This window comes from Quercus lobata, chromosome 11 (assembly GCF_001633185.2).
Source record: "Quercus lobata isolate SW786 chromosome 11, ValleyOak3.0 Primary Assembly, whole genome shotgun sequence".
Taxonomy (NCBI): Eukaryota; Viridiplantae; Streptophyta; class Magnoliopsida; order Fagales; family Fagaceae; genus Quercus; species Quercus lobata.
The window spans coordinates 41,943,630-41,951,251 of record NC_044914.1 but is presented as its reverse complement, the minus strand read 5'-3'; the positions used below and the strand labels follow the sequence as shown (position 1 = coordinate 41,951,251).

General features: G+C 37.4%; 1 pseudogene; it reads left to right on the top strand.

Annotated features, from left to right (window-relative positions):
• The first annotated feature begins 240 nt into the window (after positions 1-240).
• Positions 241-3,943, top strand: LOC115966901 (annotated as a pseudogene).
• Positions 3,944-7,622: the final 3,679 nt, after the last annotated feature.

Here is a 7,622-nt window from a genome sequence, read left to right as displayed (position 1 = left end):
CAGTACTTATCATTATTGATCTCACAACAGACCAACAAGCCCATGAACAAGACAAGAACATTGCTGTTTGGACTGCCAAACTTTTCAGCTAAGAATTTTAGAGCTGGTACATGTGTCTGAAAACACTTTCCTTCACTCCTCCCTTCATTTCTAACTTCAAATCCACATGATAGTCATCATAAAACACTTTCCTTCATCCTTCCGGACTTTCCTTTCCCAACAACCCTCTGCCCTTGCGAGATGGCTCTCAATCAAGTCTCTCGGTTCAAGAGCCCAGATTGGTTCAAGCTCAGCCTCATTCACTTCGGCCCGTGCTCTCTCTACCCCTTTGCAAGATCATTTTCTCTCTCTTGAGTTTTGGTGAGCATTTTCTCTCTCCCTCTTTTCTCCCCTTTGCCAGATCGGTTCATCTCTCTACTTAATATCGTATTTCTGTGATTTGGGTCTCTGATCTAAGGATTTGGGTTTGGGTTTTTTTGTTGTGGTTGTGGTTTGAGGCTTGGGCTGTGGTGAAGCTTGTGGTTGTGGGTTTTCTGTGCATTCATTCGAATTTTTTGGTGGAGGTTGTGGTTTTGGTTGAGGGCTATTGGTGGGTTTGGATTTTTGATTCATTCGGATTTTTTGGTGGAGGTTGTGGTTGTGTTGAGGGCTGTTAGTGGTGGAGGTTGTGGCTGTGGGTTTCTGGGTTTGCCGGTGGTGGTGGTGGAGCTGAGTTTTGTGACCAAACAAAAGTGTTGGATTTTTTGAGTGAGAGTGGGGTTTGGGTTATGAGTTATGGATTTTGAGTTTGAGTTATGAAAACTGGGTCAGCCCTAAACCAAACGAGTTCTAATTGATTTGTACTAAGTTTTAGTGTTTTACCCACAAAGAAGGAAAAATAATTAAGCAGACATGGTAGATAGTGTTGTTAGTTTCCCGTTGGAGAACGTGACTTAGTTGCTCTCCCAAGAATCAAAATTGCTAGGGGGAGTAGAGGATCAAGTGAGGTCACTTCAAAATGAGCTGTCTCTGATCAATGCCTTCCTGAAAAATACTGATGGGAAACGACATGACAATGAATTGGTGAAAGAGGTAGTAAGCCAAATCAGGGACGTAGCTTATGAGGCTGAGGATGTTATTGATACGTTCATCATGGCTGTGACAAAGCACAAAAGAAAAGGCAAGCTGGGGAAGTTAATCCATTCTTGTAACCGAGCAATATCGTTTCACGAGGTTGCAAACAAGATAGAGAGCATCAAGATCATCAACAAGGAAATTCACGACAATAGGAACAAGTACGGCATAGAAATAGCTGAATCATCTGGAGGAGAAACAGAAGCAGAGGTGAAACTACACAAGTGCAGGAGATACGTAGAGGAAGATCAGGTGGTGGGCTTTGGTCATGACACAGAGGCATTGGTGAAGCAGCTTATTGAAGGTAGTTTGCATCTTAATTTTGTTTCAATCATTGGCATGGGTGGCTTAGGTAAGACCACTCTTGCTAGGAAGATCTACAACGACAATCATGTCAAGAACCACTTTGATTTCCATGGGTGGGTGTATGTCTCTCAAGAATATAAAATCAGAGACATGTTGATAGAAATTTTGAAGGGTATGACACCAATGCCAAAAGTGAAGAAGTTTATTTTGAAAGTTGAATTGACAGAGGAATTACTTCACGGTCTGGAAGCTAAGTATAGCACGAACAAAGGTAAATTGAAAGGGACAGTAATTGAAGACTTGAACGGAATCAAGGCAATGAATGATGAAGAATGCAGAGGCATTGTTTGCTTTCTTGGAACACATAAAAAAAAAATTTGCCAAAATGGTTGTCAGATTCCATGTCAGCTTTCGTGGAAGGTATTTACGAAAAGAATGGTGTAGGGTGGCAAGATTTGGATGAAGATGAATTGAGAAGTTTGTTGTTCGATTGCTTGAAAGACAAGAGATACCTAGTTGTCCTAGACGACATTTGGGAAATTGAAGCATGGAATGAGGTACGTGCCGCCTTTCCTAATAACTCGAATGGGTGTAGAATATTGATTATTAGCTGAATAAAGGAAGTAGCATTACATGGAACTAGTGTTAATAGTGTTCCTATTCCTCCTTATGAACTCCCATTTCTTACTGAAGATAAAAGTTGGGAACTTTTTTATAAGAAGGTGTTCCGAGGAGCTACATGCCCTTTAGAACTTGAAACTTTAGGGAGACAAATTGTGGACAGTTGCCAAGGCTTACCACTTGCTATTGTGGTACTGGGGGGGCTTTTGGCGAATAAGGAGAAAACACATCAAACATGGTCGAAATATATTGGCCATGTCAATTCGTATCTGACTGAGGATAGATCAAGTTGCATGGACATATTGGCTCTAAGCTACAAGCACTTACCTCGACGCTTGAAACCATGCTTTCTATATTTTGGTATTTACCCAGAAGACTTTGAGATACCAATGACGCAACTAATTTAACTATGGATAGCTGAGGGATTCATTCAACAAATTGGGAATAGAAATATAAAGGACATTGCTGAAGACTACTTGGAGGAACTCATTGATTGGAGCTTGATTCAAGTGGCAACAAAAAGGCTAGATGGAGGAGTCAAAACATGTCGTATCCATGATCTTTTACGAGACCTTTGTATATCAGAAAGTGCTGAAGAGAAGTTTCTTGAGGTTTGTTCAGATGTTAAGCTTTCACCCATTGGCAAATGTCGTAGAATTTCCATCCACTTTGCCAACCATCCATACATTTCTTCCTCTTCCAACCCTCATAAGTCTTCAAATAATCGTTTTGTAATAGGCTTTCAGGGAGTTGTCGAGCTTGAGAGTCTTCTTGACAAAGGCTACTACTTGAAATGGCTATGGAAAAGTAACAAGTTGGTTCGGGTGGTAGAGCTTAGTAATATGGCCATTTGTTGCGCAATCCCCAAAAGGATTCAAAACCTGTTTCTTTTGAGGTACTTGCGCATTTCATCTGGTTTGCATCATGTCATTATTCCAAATTCCTTATGCAACCTTTGGAATCTTGAGACACTATATATTAGAAATTCTATAATTGAAAGCTTGCCCAAGGGGTTATGGAAGTTACAAAAATTAAGACATTTGTACTTGAATGGGCCAACATCTCTACCTGGAACAGACAATGAAGAGGGTTTACCCAATCTTCAAGTCCTTACTGGTATAGCATTAAATCACTACACTGAGAGTCTCTTTGCGAAGGCCAGATTTCCTAACCTAAGAAAATTAGGATTGTGTTCATTTGAGTCAAGGTTATTGATATTGTCATTGTCAAGCATCCATCCCTTGCATCATTTGCAGACTTTGAAGGTTTGTAAATATATTTATAATCTTTCAAATCCAAGTTCACTCCAGTTGATCCCAACAAAGTTAACCTTGCTGGATATGCCAAATTTTTCTCCATCTTTCAGAGTGTTATGTAGCCTTACCAACCTTCGAATACTCAAAAGTAGTTGGATGTGACAATGTAGTACTTGAATGCGATGAACATAGTTTTTGTCAACTCCGAATCTTCAAAATGGAAAAATTAAATCGTATGCAATGGACTATGAAGAAAGGTGCAATGCCAAGGCTTCAACTTTTGGTCATCGAGCATTGCAAATTTTATATGATGCCCCTGGACGAACTATGGTGCTCGAGCGCGTTGCAGGATGTGGAAGTTTTCTATCCCGATCCAAAATTGGTTAAGGGGCTTCAACAGTTTCAGATGAGGGATGGATGTAGGCTCCAAGTCTATCCATCTCTGGACCCATTCCCAACAACTAATTGAGATAAGTAGTCTGTTGTGCTATGCTTTGGTGGTCAATGCTCCTCTCTTTCCTGATTATCTTAGCTTTTTGTTAACTTAAGCCTTTACTGTATTTGTTTTTTGTTTATGGACCTGTGGTGATAAATCCGTCTTGGTTTGGAGGAAGGTATAATCTTGGGATTGGAACACTACTAAATTGAAAAGCTTTATTATTATTTAGTCTGTGTTTGAATTCAATTATATTATATTAATTTCTAAGGATTTTTCTTTTTCAGTATAGATTTCCATCTTTTGTTTTTGTTTTTTTAAACAAGGAAATTTGATAGACATTGGTTCTAAAATAATGGGCACTGAACCTTTATTTTGTTTTATTTTATATATATTTTTTGTCTTTTTTGATAATTCAAGTAATGTTGCTTTTATCATAAAATGCTTCGACAAAGATATCTTGGAAACGGAATGCAATGCATCAACGAATTTGTCATATGTTTTGATGGTGAATTCTGCTTGTGGCTGTACTTAAAACTGGTAATTATTAGTTTACAGGTGGAATCAGTGAAGTTACTCTGCCATAATGCTATTTTTATGGATGTCTATTATTGCACTATTTTCTTAGTTATATTTTTAACGGTGCATAACAGTCTTTATTCTTATGTTACTATGTATATCCTTCTCAAAAAAAAAAAAAAAATGTTAGTATGTATATCAATGACTACACTCATTTCATATGTGTGAACCAAGCATGACAATGTTCAATTGTAACTCACAAGGCCTGTTTCTATTTGCTTCTGGTAAAATAATCTATGAACCAAGTAGTTAATTATACTAGTAAGTTGCCTATGTGATGCACGAATAATGTTGTAATGTCTTATATAAGGTGGTTTTGAAGAATGTTGTGCATATATTATAGTATAATTGTTATAGAACTTTGTCAATCAATAATAAGTTCATCATAGAAGGTAACAATTATAAATTATATACACATCCATTATAATTATTTAGTTCAAGTAATTAGAAATAAAAAAATAACTTTGGAGGAATTTTGTAAAATAAAAGTTGATGTAGAATGTGTTTTTCTCTTTTTCCTTAATTATAAAACAAAATACGCATCCTAAATTACCCAAACACTCACAGTCTTTACAAAACCCACAAGTTCACAATGTCCAACCTTAACATCGGAGTTAATCAACAAAGTTTGCTAGTAAAACTAAATTCAAACTAAACCTTAGTACCTAACCGTATTTTTTATTCCAAAGTTAGGTATCCATTGTTTTTGTTAAATACATTATTAGCAATGCGATGTGTTATACCATGTTGTATATGCTAGAGTAGATGTGGAAGGGAAAACATAGAATAGGAACACTGAGAACACAAAGGTAGGTTATGTGGTTCAGCCTTGTTGGCCTACATCAACGGAATAATCCATTAAAGGCTACATCTTTATTATGTAAGAGTATAGTATAATAACTTATATTTCAATGAACCCTAATATGAGTATATCTATATAGGCGACTAAATCATAGACTACTAGTACAAGTAGGAGTGGGCTTGGGCCTATTACATTGGGCTAATATGTTTAATATATCTCTAACATCCTTCCTCAAACTCAAGGTGGAAGCTCAATGAAGGCTTGAGGTTGGATAGGTATGAGAAGATCCCTTAGAGATGCCTTGAAGAACACCGTTGAAGAAACTACAATGAAGAATGTGCCAATTGACCAATTTTAGAGCTTCAAATGAAGAAATGAAGTCCAAAATCGAAATCTATGCAAAAAACTAAGTAAGATTGGCCTTTTCGAAAATTTTAACTTTTGGTCAAAAGTCAATGCAAAAGTCAAGCCCAAAAGGTCAAAGTCATCAGTTAGCCAAAAGTCAATGGGTCAATGTCAGTCAACGGGTTACATTGTCCGGGTAAATTCTGAGTTTTCGGGTCGGGTCACAGATCAGGCTGCAGATCTGTTGACGTTATATGATGACTTGGACGTACTTGCGTGGCTACTGACGTGAGGTGATGACGTCAGATGACATTAGCATGGGTTTTTGGCATGTGGCTGGAGCATGAGCGAGTGCACTGGCATGTGGTGGTGAGACAGAAATTTAGGAAGCACATGAAGGCGCATGTGATGTCAAATGAAAGCCAAATTCTTGGATTCCATTGAGCGGCAGACGACAAGGCCTACATGGCAGCGCATGTGTCTGAAAGCCGATCTAGAAGTGAAGAATCTGTGGCAGCATGTGGAGTAAGTGTTGGAATTCTTTCAGTGTGTAGCGGCGCGTGAAGATTTTAGTGGAGACCAGCTTCCTAAGTTTTCATCACGAGATGCTACGGAGCACTTTTGTGTGGTTAGTTTCAACAGGCGAAGCCTCGATTTGCACAGATCTGATAGGGAGAGGCACGGATTGCTTGGGCTTAAGTATCTTGACACGGCAATGAGCCATGGCGGTTGCGTGGAGTCTAGATCTAAAGTTAAGTAGGGGCATTGTGAATCTATGCTATCCATGTATGAATCTTCTTTACCATGTAGAGATGTTTGTTTGATGCTAAAGATGAACTTTGGCTCTGATATCATGTTAAATATATTATTAACAATGCGATGTGTTATACCATGTTGTATATGCTAGAATGAATACGAAAGAGGAAGTATAGAATAGGAACACCGAGAACACAAAGGTAGGTTATGTGGTTCAATCTTGTCGACCTACATCCATAGAGGAATCCCTTAAAAGCTACATCTTTATTATGTAAGAATGTAGTACAATAGCCTATGTTACAATGAACCCTAACATAAGTATATATATAGCTGACTAAACCCTAAATTACTAGTACAATAACCTATTATTATTGTTGTTGTTGTTGTTGTTGTTGTTATTAAAATTATTATTATAAATTTTTTTTCTTATATAGAATTTATCAAAATAATCAAATAAATTTATTTAATATAAATAATTAATGCACAACTTAGATAATTAATATATGCATTTACACTATTGGCTAATTAAATGAACTAATACTTTTTTTTAGAAGCCAATGAACTAATACTTTGATATAAATACAAACTTTATTAAAGTAAAAGCTTCGACAAACAAAATCTCTAGAAATATGCTACATTGCAAATCACATGCTCTCTTATATGAGATCTCTGCTTATATATATATATATATATATATATATACTTTCCATTTTTCCAAAACTTCTTTCTTTTGTTCCCTGGTGTGATTGGCTCTATAGACTTCTCTTTTGATTCTATTTTTCTCTAGGTCAAATTCTTTGCCTAAGGTTACTAGATTAGGTGTGAACTCTTTTCTTATCACCATGAGCTGATGATCAATTTCAGGTTCTTGCTTAAAAGGGTCTTCCATATCAGTTCATGTTGGTGATGGGATTTTCTGACTAGTGTTGTCTTCTTCTTGATCAACAACTGAGTCTTGTTTGGCTGTGTAACAAGGGGTACTAACCTGGGATTGGGTTTTTACTCCTTGGAGCTCTAGTCCTAAGTCTTTCCTGGATCTAGGAAAGGGTGCTAGGGGTCTAGATGAGCTACACTAGGATGCAGGTCTATCTCTAAGAAGGATAGGTGACTGCCTAAAGGGTTAGTGTAGATCTATTAGGGATCTAAACCTAGATTCATCATACTCTAAAGGTGTTCTAAACCTAGATTGGTCAAAACTAAGTCTAACCGTACCATTGGCTAATTGCTAGATAAAATCTAGATCTGGATTCTAGGCTGGATTTTGGATCTGTAGAGGGTAGTTTTCATTTTCTAAGGTCCAATTTGGGGGAAAAGTGACATCAGACCATTTCAGGGTCTTGGGAACCTGGATCTTAGATATAACGTCTTTGGTTTGGATGAGAGTGGTCTCTCCTAACTTTCTCTTATC